This window comes from Pyrus communis, chromosome 14 (genome assembly GCF_041283825.1).
Source record: "Pyrus communis isolate YQ-2024b chromosome 14, ASM4128382v1, whole genome shotgun sequence".
NCBI lineage: Eukaryota > Viridiplantae > Streptophyta > Magnoliopsida > Rosales > Rosaceae > Pyrus > Pyrus communis.
In genome coordinates, this window is record NC_142578.1 from 16,574,647 (window position 1) to 16,587,946 (window position 13,300).

Below are 13,300 nucleotides of genomic sequence, written 5' to 3' on the forward strand. Positions count from 1 at the left end.
ACGAATGCCTCGTCGATGTTTATGATTTCCGTTGAGCTTAATGATCTTTGTTGAATGTCTCTATCATGCGTATTCCATAGTTAGGGACTTTGATTAGGAATAATTTGGTTGTAATGCGTATTCCATTCAATCCAATGAATCTAGGGAAATCTGAAAGTTAATTTAAGCGGACCTAATTAACTTGGAGCGTTGAGAAGTCATGGTTTATTGAAATGCAATTGGAAATCATTTTAGTATGCAAGTATAACATGTATGGAGATGAACCCCTTAGCTAGCCTTCATTCCATTCAATTCTATCACACATTCACATTTACATTTTGCTTTTACTTACAATCTGTTCTTTTAGTTTAAATTCGTCAAAACCTAAATCCCCCTTTACTTTCTTGTCAAATTAGTTAGAAATCAATTTAGTTTGTGTTTATAAGTGTTGTGATTCAATTTGTTACATAAATTCGTCCAAAGTACTCAAAGTGCTCAAAACTGCCCAGAAAGTGATTTTAAGGCAGTTTTGAGTGTTTTGGGTAATGTTTGAGTCTTTTGGTTTGTTTTAGTGTTTTAAAGTTTAGTTTTACATTCTTTGAGTCTAGTTTAGTGTTTTATACTGCGTTTTTACGTTTTTTAGTCAAATCCAAGTGATTAACAATCCCTCCTAATCCCCGGTCCAGAACGATCCCTACTTATATACTTATACTACAATTGACAAAAAGAGGGTTTAATTTGTGTGCTTAACTATTTTCGCATCATTTCATCAAGCTCATTCAATTGGAATTTCCTAAGACTTCCCGCTTCATCTAAGTGCATGTTGAACTTCTTGACGGCCCAAAGAGCTTTATGCTCCAGCTCCACGGGAAGATGGCACGCCTTGCCATAGACAAGTCGAAAGGGAGACATCCCAATGGGGGTTTTGTACGCCGTACGATACGCCCAAAGTGCATCATCTAACCGTAAGCTCCAATCCTTCCTTGTTGACCCAACGGTCTTCTCAAGTATTTGCTTGATCTCTCGGTTGGAAACCTCGGCTTGGCCATTCGTTTGAGGATGGTAAGGTGTAGAAACCTTATGGGTGACATGGTATTTCCTCAATAACGCTTCAATGGTCCGATTGCAAAAGTGTGACCCTCCATCACTAATGATCACTCGTTGCATTCCAAACCTTGCAAAAATGTTAGTTCTAATAAAATCTGCAACCACTTTAGAATCATTAGTCCGGGTGGCCTTGGCTTCCACCCATTTTGACACATAATCAACCGCAAGCAAAATATACATGAAACCATACGATGAAGGGAAGGGACCCATAAAATCAATACCCCAAACATCAAAAATTTCAACATTTAGGATAGAAACCTGCGGCATTTGGTCCCTTGCACTAATACCACCCATTCTTTGGCATTTATCACATGTTAAGCAAAATGTTCTAGCATCCTTAAAAATACTAGGCCAATAAAATCCACATTGTAACACTTTGAGGGCCGTGCGTTGTGTGCCAAAGTGCCCTCCACATGCATATGTATGACAAAAACTCAAAATTGAATGACATTCAGAATCATGCACACAACGACGTATAATCTGATCGGGACAAAATTTCCATAAGTATGGATCATCCCACACATAGAATCGTGCATCATGCCTAAGTTTATCACGTTGGTGCCTAGTGAACTCACTTGGAATACGTTTTGACACCAAAAAATTAACAATATCGGCATACCAAGGTGCACTAACCTTAATGGACAGCAATTGTTCATCGGGGAATGTCTCGGCAATGGGTAAGGCCTCTTCATTGTGCACCATTCGGCTTAGGTGGTCAGCCACCACGTTTTCACTTCCCTTCTTGTCCCGAATCTCTATGTCGAACTCTTGAAGTAGCAACATCCATCGAATTAGGCGTGGCTTGGCCTCCTTTTTAGTGAGCAAGTACTTCAGAGCTGCATGATCAGTGAAAACAATTACTTTAGTACCAATTAGATATGATCGAAATTTATCTAAAGCAAAGACAACGGCAAGAAGTTCTTTTTCCGTAGTGGAGTAGTTCAATTGTGCATCGTTCAATGTCCGTGAGGCGTAGTAGATGACATGCGGCCTCTTGTCCTTTCTTTGTCCTAAAACAGCTCCTAAAGCATAGTCGGACGCATCACACATGAGCTCGAAAGGTAGACTCCAATCCGGTGGAACAATGATGGGTGCCGTGGTCAACAACTCCTTAAGTTGGTTGAATGATGTCGTGCACTCCTTGGTGAATTCAAACGTCACGTCTTTTTGTAGGAGACGGCAAAGAGGTTGTGCAACCTTTGAGAAATCCTTGATAAACCTACGATAAAATCCTGCATGGCCAAGAAAAGAACGAACCTCTCTAACCGAAGTTGGAAAGGGTAAGTGACGTACAAGATCTATTTTCGACTTATCAACCTCAATACCGTTTTCAGAGACTATATGACCTAAAACTATGCCTTGTTTAACCATGAAATGGCATTTTTCCCAATTAAGAACAAGGTTAGTTTCAACGCAACGTTTTAAGATTAAACTAAGATTATGCAAACAACCATCAAAAGAATCACCAAACACGCTAAAATCATCCATAAACACTTCAATGATTTTCTCAACATAATCAGAAAATATGCTCATCATGCATCGTTGAAATGTAGCAGGTGCATTACATAAACCAAAAGGCATGCGACGATATGCAAAAGTACCGAAGGGGCATGTAAAAGTGGTTTTTTCTTGATCTTCAGGTGTTATGACAATTTGATTATAACCAGAATAACCATCAAGAAAACAATAGAAAGCATAACCGGCTAACCTCTCAAGCATTTGGTCGATGAACGGCAGTGGGAAGTGATCCTTCCTTGTTGCGGCGTTTAGCTTCCTATAATCGATGCACACCCTCCAACCGGTTTGAATGCGTTGAGGAACAAGTTCATTCTCGGCATTTGCAACCACAGTCACTCCAGATTTCTTCGGAACGCATTGAACGGGTGAGACCCACTTACTATCTGAAATTGGATAGATTACTCCACAATCCAAAAGCTTGATTACCTCCTTCTTCACAACTTCCATCATCGGAGGGTTGAGACGGCGTTGAGCCTCTCGGGATGTTTTGGACCCCTCCTCTAGAAGTATGCGATGCATGCATGTGATAGGAGCATATTCATGCGACTTAAATGGCTTGTTCTCGTGCATTTACGTTATGTTTCTCTAGTTATTTTAGTCCTTTATGCTTCTTTTGTGTGTTTTCAGGTTCTAAGGGCAAGGTATGCAAAAGGATGCCTTTTGGAGCCTTTTGGAGCAAATTAGAGATTGGAATGGATATCATATGCTTGGAGCCAAGAGGATGGACGAAATTAAAGACTTGAAGTAGGAAAGTTAAATCCTAAAAGACCACATGTTTAAGCATCATTGAAGACTCCTACGCATTTTAGAACACAAAAACAACATTCCTTGCAACCTTAGGACATTGTCGTGTGTTTCCTTGTGTTTCCCTTCCTTGCCATGCAAGGAAGGGCTTTGTTCCCTATTTTAAACACTTAAAGCATTCATTTATCATATCATTCACTTATTATAAGCATTCACTTATCATATCATTCACTTATCAAACCATTCACTTATCACTTCCATTCACTTATCACTCACCACATATCATTCATTTATCACTTAACATATCATACACTTATCATAATCATTCACTTATCACTTATCATAATCATTCACTTATTCTTTCATCATTCAACCACCAATTCAACACATGCATTTCAAACCTTTCAACACCCTTTAATCATCTCCCTTTAAGTTATGATTTTATTTCCTAACCCTACATGCATTATTTATTAGCATCTTCACATGCATTCACACACACTTCACACAAACAAACAACTCAAAATCGTGAGCTCCCATTTTCAGATTTCCACCCACTAACCTAGTCATCAACACATGCATTCCCTTCACATTCACCCACATGCACTCCCACTCTTTAATCATATGCACTCCCATCATAATTCCACCACCAATTCAGCCACAAAACATTATCATTGCACCACATTCAACCACTCCACATCCCTCACCAAGAAATCATTCAACACATGCATCCATAACCAATTCTCCAACAATGCCGTGAGTTCCCACTCCCATTTCCAGCTTTCCATAACTTTTCCTAGTTGTTTTATTACATACATTCCCCCTTCATTATTCCAAACACATGCACCCATAATCATTCATCCCCTCCTAGCTGCAATATTCCCTCTTTTGGTCCCCCCATTTCACCTATAAATAAGCATCCAACACTCCTCAAAATTCATTCACTCCCCACTCCATCTCATCTCATTCACAACACAACAACAAACACAAAAACAGCAACCTTGTTGCCGTGGGTTCTCTTCATTTCCAGCATCATTCCCTTCCATTTCCACCACTTCCCAACCCTCCAAACCACTCCTCTACCATTTCCATAATCCCCCAAACCTCACCTTAGACCTTGTGCTACAACAACGAGGAAGATAAGAGGGCCTAAACGTTCATACAATTCAAGTTTGAGTTGTTGGAATGTTTAGGTGTTTCTTTGATTTCAAAGTTTAAATTCAATTCTCTTTGTTTTGTACGTATGAGGAATGGAAGAGAAGAGTGCCTAAACGTTCATACAATTCAAGTAAGAGTTGTTGGAATGTTTAGGTGTTTCTTTAATTTCAAAGTTATAATAAACTAAACCCCCTTTAGCTAGGGGGTGATTCGAAATATATGTTTATGCTTGCATTTTGATTTGATTACTTCTAATTGCGTTTCATAAGTTGTGGATTCAATTTGTTTAACCGTTTGATTGATAACTTATTTATGTATGTTTATTGAGAATGCGCGCTTAATTTTCATGCATGAATATGACGCTAGAATATAAGTGAGTTTCACCTAATAGTTACGAACTTATATTCACAAGTAGTGGAGGTTGCTTATAAACAATCGCGTTAAACGAATTCTTGGCATAAGTTTCATGCGTATTCCATAGTAACGAATGCCTCGTCAACACTTATAGTTTTCATGATGCTTAATGATCTTTGATTGTATCTTTATTGTGCTTTTCACGTAAAGGACTTTTGGAGAATGTTGTGAATTGCGTTGCGCTAACCCATCCAATTCATTAACTTAAGGAAAACTTGACAGTTAATTTAAGCGGACCTAATTAACCCGGGGCGTTGAGAATTCATGGTTTATTGAAATGCAATTGGAAATCATTTTATTATGCAAGTGTAACATGTATGGAGATGAACCCCTTAGCTAGCCATACCATCCATTCATTTCCGTCAATTTCATATTTACAATTTGTTTTCTTTACAATCTATCCATTTTAGTTTAAATTCGTCCAAAATCAATCCCCCCATATTTCGTTTAAGTCTTAGTCTTAATCTTTCTTATTTTTAGTTTTGAATTCTTCGAGTTTAGTATAGCATTTTAGTTTGTGTTTTTAAAAGCATTTTGAGTCTTTTGATTTGTTTTAGTGTTTTAAAGTTTAGTTTTACATTCTTTGAGTCTAGTTTAGTGTTTTATATTATGTTTTTACGTTTTTAAGTCAAATCCAAGTGATTAACAATCCCTCCTAATCCCCGGTCCAGAACGATCCCTACTTACATACTTACTACAATTGATAAAAAGAGGGTTTAATTTGTGTGCGTATAAATATCGCATCAAATTTTGGCGCCGTTGCCGGGGAGGACCACAATGCAGAGTGTCCCTACATTTGGTGCTTCATATAGGCAAGGATTTCAAGCCAATCAATGTCCACAAAGAGATTGGAGGGATCATTCAAACTCTATATGGTGGGAAGATCAACAAGTTCAACGTGAAGCATATTGGCAACCATATGAGGAGTTCTATTCAAGACCTATGCAACCACCACAACTTCATATGCAATATGCTCAATTAAATTCAAGTTCGCCAGTAGATTATATTCAAATTCTTAATGAAATAAATTCTTTGGCGCAGGGGTCACAAAATCAAGCCAAGGAGGCTCAACAAGAAGCATATTGGCAACCATATGAGGAGTTCAATACAACACCTATGCAGCCACCACAACCTCCCCCACAACAATTCCAATCAAGTTCAAGTATGTCCATGGATAATGATAAAAATTTTCAATTACTAACCTCTTTGACGCAGGACGAACAAAATCAAGACAAGAAATTGGGTAAATTGGACGAGCAATTTGGGCAGATTATGGAGTTCATGAAACAAATTCAAGAGCAAAGTGAACTTTCCAACTCAACTATTGAAAACTTGAAGGAAGATTTTGAAATCCATAATGCTATCACTTTGGGAAGTGCTATGGAGGTTGGAGCTGACCTAAAAATGTCCAAACATAGCCTAGAAGTGGATGAAGAGCTGCTAATTGAGGAGGAGGAAGAAGACATGCACACGGCAAGGGTAGAACAACCCTTGCCGCAGCCCCCTAAGCCCTCTAAACCACCCACCACCAGTAAGGACGTCCCAATTTCATGTTATTCTGATGTTATTCCACCCAATGTCCCTTTTCCTAGCAGGTTTTTTATTCCCAACCAAGAAGAGAGTAAAAAGGACATCGCGGAAGCCTTCCCAAAGGTGCAAAATGCTATTCAAATTCTTGGTGCAACACAGCAAGTTTTAGATGGTGTTGAATTCTTCAAAGGACTTTGTACACCAAGAAGAATGATTCAAGAGAAGGTAGTGGCTGGAGAAGATGTAGAAGGCATCAAAGAGGACAAATTTGAAACCACAATTCCCAAGGAAGTTGGATTTTATGACACGGGACAAGTCATAACTTTCGAAGGGGTGTTTATTCTGGAGTTCATTTTGGAGCACACAGGTAAGCCGCCTCCCCGAATTTCAATTTTCTTTTATACTAACATGTGGTTAATGATTCAGGCACCCAATCTGGAATTTAAACTATTACCGGATCATTTCAAGTATCACCGCCCATTCAAAGATAAATTCCATGCCGTTTGATTTTATTTATGTTAATAAAAAAAAATAAAAAAATAAAAAAATAAAAAAATTGAAAGAAAGATACTAAACATGGAGAAAGGTGGAGCTTCACAAAGGTTGTTTACGTGAAGCCCCACTACGAGGCGCAGAAGCAGAAGGTGCAGAAGCGGGAGGCATCGGAGCGGAAGCCATCGGAGCGGGAGGCATCGGAGCTAGAGCATTCCAGGCCTCAATACTTGGCCAAGCGCTGGATGACCCAGGAAAAAGGTGCCTCTGGAGATAAGACGCAAGCCTTTGACGGTCACTGTGAATTCGACCCTCAGATTCTTGCAGCTCATCAAGCTTCCTTTTCATCCCCGACGAATAGTTATTTGCAAGCACATGCAAACTTCTATTCTCGTACTTAAGCTGCTGGATCTCTTGCTTAAGTCTTTCCACCTCTGCCATCAACGATTCCACCTGACGAGAGCGGGCAAGCAGGCGTAGGCCCATGTTGGACACAGAGCTCGCACACTGAACACTAAGTGCGAGGGACTCTTGAACGGCCAACTCATCAGACCGTCCTGACAGCAGCCTACTATCTTTTGGAGTGAGGAGGTTCCTAGCTACTATTGTAGCTGTTGTGGCGTCCTGCATCACAGAGTCTTCACCTGAAAGAGGACCGTTAGAAGATAAAAAAGAAGGGCGCCATACGTTACCTTGACGCGGCGCGCCCGTATCACTGCTAAGGCTCAATTCCAAGCTAAGGTTCGATGAGTTTGCCATTTTTTCAAAGGTGTTCAAAGATAGGGGTTGATGGAGTAAATTTTCAAAGGGTCGGAGTCGATTTTCAAGAATGGGAGTTCTTCAGAGTGTGTTTGTTGTGGTGATCGATAGCTCTATAAGAAGCCAAGGCGACGCATCCACCAATTCAAAAAGCCGGAATTTCCGGCGTAATTTAGGCGACGCGTTCTCGGCTTTTCAGAAGACGCGTTCAACTTTGTCAAAAGATTTCTGACAAAGCTGAAAACACGTGGAGGCCATCATCGCAACTACACATCTTTAGCCGACAAGCGCAAAGTTCGGCGACGCTTTCTCTGCTTTTCAGAAAACGCGTGCAGCTTTGTCAAAAGGAGCCGCATCTGCACTACCACGTGTCGTTCAGAAAGCGAAGGGGCGTCGTTCAGAAATCGAAGGGGCGCCTGCTCAGAAATCAAAGAGGCGAATTCAAAGATCGAAGAGGCGCCACTATTTCAAAAAGCCGGAGTTGCGGGATCAAAACGTTTGTCGACAAAGGTAAAAAGTACCACCACTTGCTATTATCTCTATATATGTCGACCTTCGTCTTTTATGGCAGGGCAAACCTGAAGAAAATGCCCAACTCTCCCTCACCTCTGAGGGCGCACTCCCAGCAAAGCCTTTCGAAATACTCAATTCTTTCTTCTTCCCCAAAGATGATACCAGATGCCTGGAGTACAGATGACCCAGGAGGAAACGGCGGATTGAAGTGTGCTGATTCATTCACCGTTTCTTCAAAAGCAAAGGTATCTCATATCATCAAGGTCAAAAGCAAAAGTATCTCATATCATGCTCTTTCCCTGTCTTTTTCTTTGTCCTTGTTCTTACTCGCATGGCAAAGTAAAAGAAGCAATCAGCCGGCACTTGGAGTCAGTCTTCCGATCTGGAGCCAACTGCCTGAAATCTATTCCTGATTGCTTACCTAGCGTTGCTCTCGAGTAGTCATCTTCAACGGTTGATACACTTCCGGAGAAGGGACCACTTCTGCAAAGGGGAGCGAATAAGGCAAGTGAAAATGATACATTGAAGCATGTGGAGACAAACATAGGCAGAGTTATCCTCCAACCCTTTTCAATACGAATTGGAAAGATTGAACAAAGAAACAGACCAAAAGGGTATGCTCAGACCTTCCGGGGAGACCAAATGAACCATCCTGCTGCCCAGTTCAAGAAGTAGCACAAAGGAAAATCAACGATGGGCAGAAACCAGTTCAAGAGTAAGCCTGTGGAATCACAAAGATCAAAAGCCTCAATGCAATTACCAAGGAGAAGATGGAATTTACACTCTATAACCAGATTTGCATCTCTAAACTCTTCTCTTTGTTAATTACATTATGCCATGTTTAGTATGTTTAAGTGCTTTTTATGTATTTACTTATGCTTTGTGTGAATCTATGCTTAAAACATTGAGGACAATGTTTGATTTAAGTGTGGGGGGGTAACTAAGTATGTTGATGCAAATTCGTTGAATTTTATCACCCATAACTTCAAGTGTTGTTCCTTGCTGTTTTAAAAATTGAATTTTATCACCCATAACTTCAAGTGTTGTTCCTTGCTGTTTTAAAAATGTTTTTAAACTGTTTTAGTGTGTTTTGACTTAAAAATTCGAAAATCCCATAAAAATTTGAAAAATTGTCTTGAAAAACCCAAAAAGAGTTGTTTTAAAGTTGTTTTTGTGTGTTTGTGTCGTAGGTCACCTTCCAACACAATGATAAGGATTTGGTTTGTAATTGCATGACTGTTAAAAAGAGTTATAAACATGGAGAAAAGTTTGATTTACTCTTGGTATATGCTTAGTTATGGTTATAATGTATGACTTCACATGCAATCATAAAAGAAAAATTGGTTTTTGTAACATGCTTGAAGGAAGGAACTCGTACAAACGCTACAACCTTGTGAGACTCGAGCTATTACCTTCTTTGGAGAGTTATAATCTGTGATTCTGTGTTTTCTAAAGTTGTTGCATGATCTCATTATTCCTTGCTTGGTTGTTACTTAGAATGCAATTGTATCATGATAGAACTAAATGCTAGAACTTATATCCGTTTCATTCAAAGCATGACATTGAATTGCATAACATATATCAAGATGAAGTTGTGTAGTTGCCATCATAGCCAAATAGCCTTACTTCCCATATTTCGTATACATTAGTTTTAACCCCGTTGAGCCTCGTTTATCCTATTTTCTTTGCTAACCACATCACCCCTTACCTAGCCTAGAGTAGGACTTTCCTATACCCTTGTTCTTAAAGTATAGTAAGCATGACTTAAATGAATTCCTTTTGAGTTACATTATGCAAGAAAATGAGTGTGGGGGAGTAAAAGTTTGTTCTTACGTTTATATGTATGTTCCGGGATTCAAAAAAAAAAAAAAAAAAAAAAATAATAATAATAATAATAAAAAAAAAGAGAGTGAAAATAAGTAAGAATGAACTCACGAGCGTTGATGGTTGAAGAAAGGGTCCAAAAAGTTGAATATGGCCCTAAGTTTTGTGTGACTTACCCTTGGGTGTTCAAAGTTGATTTTTGCGTTCTAAAGGGAATTCTAAGTGCCTAATTCAAATACTTTGCTCACTATTGCTTTAAGAATGTTTGTTTATCTTTCACCTTTCACTGTTAGCCAATACCCTAGCCCCGTTACACCCCTTTGACTTCTATCTTGAGTGTTGTGTATTTCAATTTGTGGAGTTTGAACTTGGTATGAGCTTATGGTGTCACTGGTTCTCGCGTCTAAGTAGTAGCATTCCATTCATGAGATCATATTCATGTCATTGTCGTAAATCCAGTAAATGCTTTCTTTAATATAACATATGTGAGTGTTAGAATTCATTTTTACATCAATCTTCTCACATATAGCTAGTGTAGGGTGTGTAGTTAGAAAATCTGTGTGAAAAATGAGTGCATATCTTGTAAGGATTTGAGCAAATTCTCTAAGGCATGTTACTACATTCAAAATATAGTTTTAAATGCTTAATTGTGAATTAGTATGTGGTGACTATGATTAAGTATGTACTTAAGTGTAAAGATAACCAAAATCTGTGGGAATGATGATTTTTAACGTGTCATGTGCATTGGAAATCCCTAAGACGGTTGTTGGAAGGTTTAGGTTGTGTTTTACTTGTTTTGTTTCGTTTGGTTTTGTTTTGTTTTTCTTTCTGTTGTGCTCGAGGACTAGCAAAAGATAAGTGTGGGGGTATTTGATAGGAGCATATTCATGCGACTTAAATGGCTTGTTCTCGTGCATTTACGTTATGTTTCTCTAGTTATTTTAGTCCTTTATGCTTCTTTTGTGTGTTTTCAGGTTCTAAGGGCAAGGTATGCAAAAGGATGCCTTTTGGAGCCTTTTGGAGCAAATTAGAGATTGGAATGGATATCATATGCTTGGAGCCAAGAGGATGGACGAAATTAAAGACTTGAAGTAGGAAAGTTAAATCCTAAAAGACCTCATGTTTAAGCATCATTGAAGACTCCTACGCATTTTAGAACACAAAAACAACATTCCTTGCAACCTTAGGACATTGTCGTGTGTTTCCTTGTGTTTCCCTTCCTTGCCATGCAAGGAAGGGCTTTGTTCCCTATTTTAAACACTTAAAGCATTCATTTATCATATCATTCACTTATTATAAGCATTCACTTATCATATCATTCACTTATCAAACCATTCACTTATCACTTCCATTCACTTATCACTCACCACATATCATTCATTTATCACTTAACATATCATACACTTATCATAATCATTCACTTATCACTTATCATAATCATTCACTTATTCTTTCATCATTCAACCACCAATTCAACACATGCATTTCAAACCTTTCAACACCCTTTAATCATCTCCCTTTAAGTTATGATTTTATTTCCTAACCCTACATGCATTATTTATTAGCATCTTCACATGCATTCACACACACTTCACACAAACAAACAACTCAAAATCGTGAGCTCCCATTTTCAGATTTCCACCCACTAACCTAGTCATCAACACATGCATTCCCTTCACATTCACCCACATGCACTCCCACTCTTTAATCATATGCACTCCCATCATAATTCCACCACCAATTCAGCCACAAAACATTATCATTGCACCACATTCAACCACTCCACATCCCCCACCAAGAAATCATTCAACACATGCATCCATAACCAATTCTCCAACAATGCCGTGAGTTCCCACTCCCATTTCCAGCTTTCCATAACTTTTCCTAGTTGTTTTATTACATACATTCCCCCTTCATTATTCCAAACACATGCACCCATAATCATTCATCCCCTCCTAGCTGCAATATTCCCTCTTTTGGTCCCCCCATTTCACCTATAAATAAGCATCCAACACTCCTCAAAATTCATTCACTCCCCACTCCATCTCATCTCATTCACAACACAACAACAAACACAAAAACAGCAACCTTGTTGCCGTGGGTTCTCTTCATTTCCAGCATCATTCCCTTCCATTTCCACCACTTCCCAACCCTCCAAACCACTCCTCTACCATTTCCATAATCCCCCAAACCTCACCTTAGACCTTGTGCTACAACAACGAGGAAGATAAGAGGGCCTAAACGTTCATACAATTCAAGTTTGAGTTGTTGGAATGTTTAGGTGTTTCTTTGATTTCAAAGTTTAAATTCAATTCTCTTTGTTTTGTACGTATGAGGAATGGAAGAGAAGAGTGCCTAAACGTTCATACAATTCAAGTAAGAGTTGTTGGAATGTTTAGGTGTTTCTTTAATTTCAAAGTTATAATAAACTAAACCCCCTTTAGCTAGGGGGTGATTCGAAATATATGTTTATGCTTGCATTTTGATTTGATTACTTCTAATTGCGTTTCATAAGTTGTGGATTCAATTTGTGTAACCGTTTGATTGATAACTTATTTATGTATGTTTATTGAGAATGCGCGCTTAATTTTCATGCATGAATATGACGCTAGAATATAAGTGAGTTTCACCTAATAGTTACGAACTTATATTCACAAGTAGTGGAGGTTGCTTATAAACAATCGCGTTAAACGAATTCTTGGCATAAGTTTCATGCGTATTCCATAGTAACGAATGCCTCGTCAACACTTATAGTTTTCATGATGCTTAATGATCTTTGATTGTATCTTTATTGTGCTTTTCACGTAAAGGACTTTTGGAGAATATTGTGAATTGCGTTGCGCTAACCCATCCAATTCATTAACTTAAAGAAAACTTGACAGTTAATTTAAGCGGACCTAATTAACCCGGGGCGTTGAGAATTCATGGTTTATTGAAATGCAATTGGAAATCATTTTATTATGCAAGTGTAACATGTATGGAGATGAACCCCTTAGCTAGCCATACCATCCATTCATTTCCGTCAATTTCATATTTACAATTTGTTTTCTTTACAATCTATCCATTTTAGTTTAAATTCGTCCAAAATCAATCCCCCCATATTTCGTTTAAGTCTTAGTCTTAATCTTTCTTATTTTTAGTTTTGAATTCTTCGAGTTTAGTATAGCATTTTAGTTTGTGTTTTTAAAAGCATTTTGAGTCTTTTGATTTGTTTTAGTGTTTTAAAGTTTAGTTTTACATTCTTTGAGTCTAGTTTAGTGTTTTA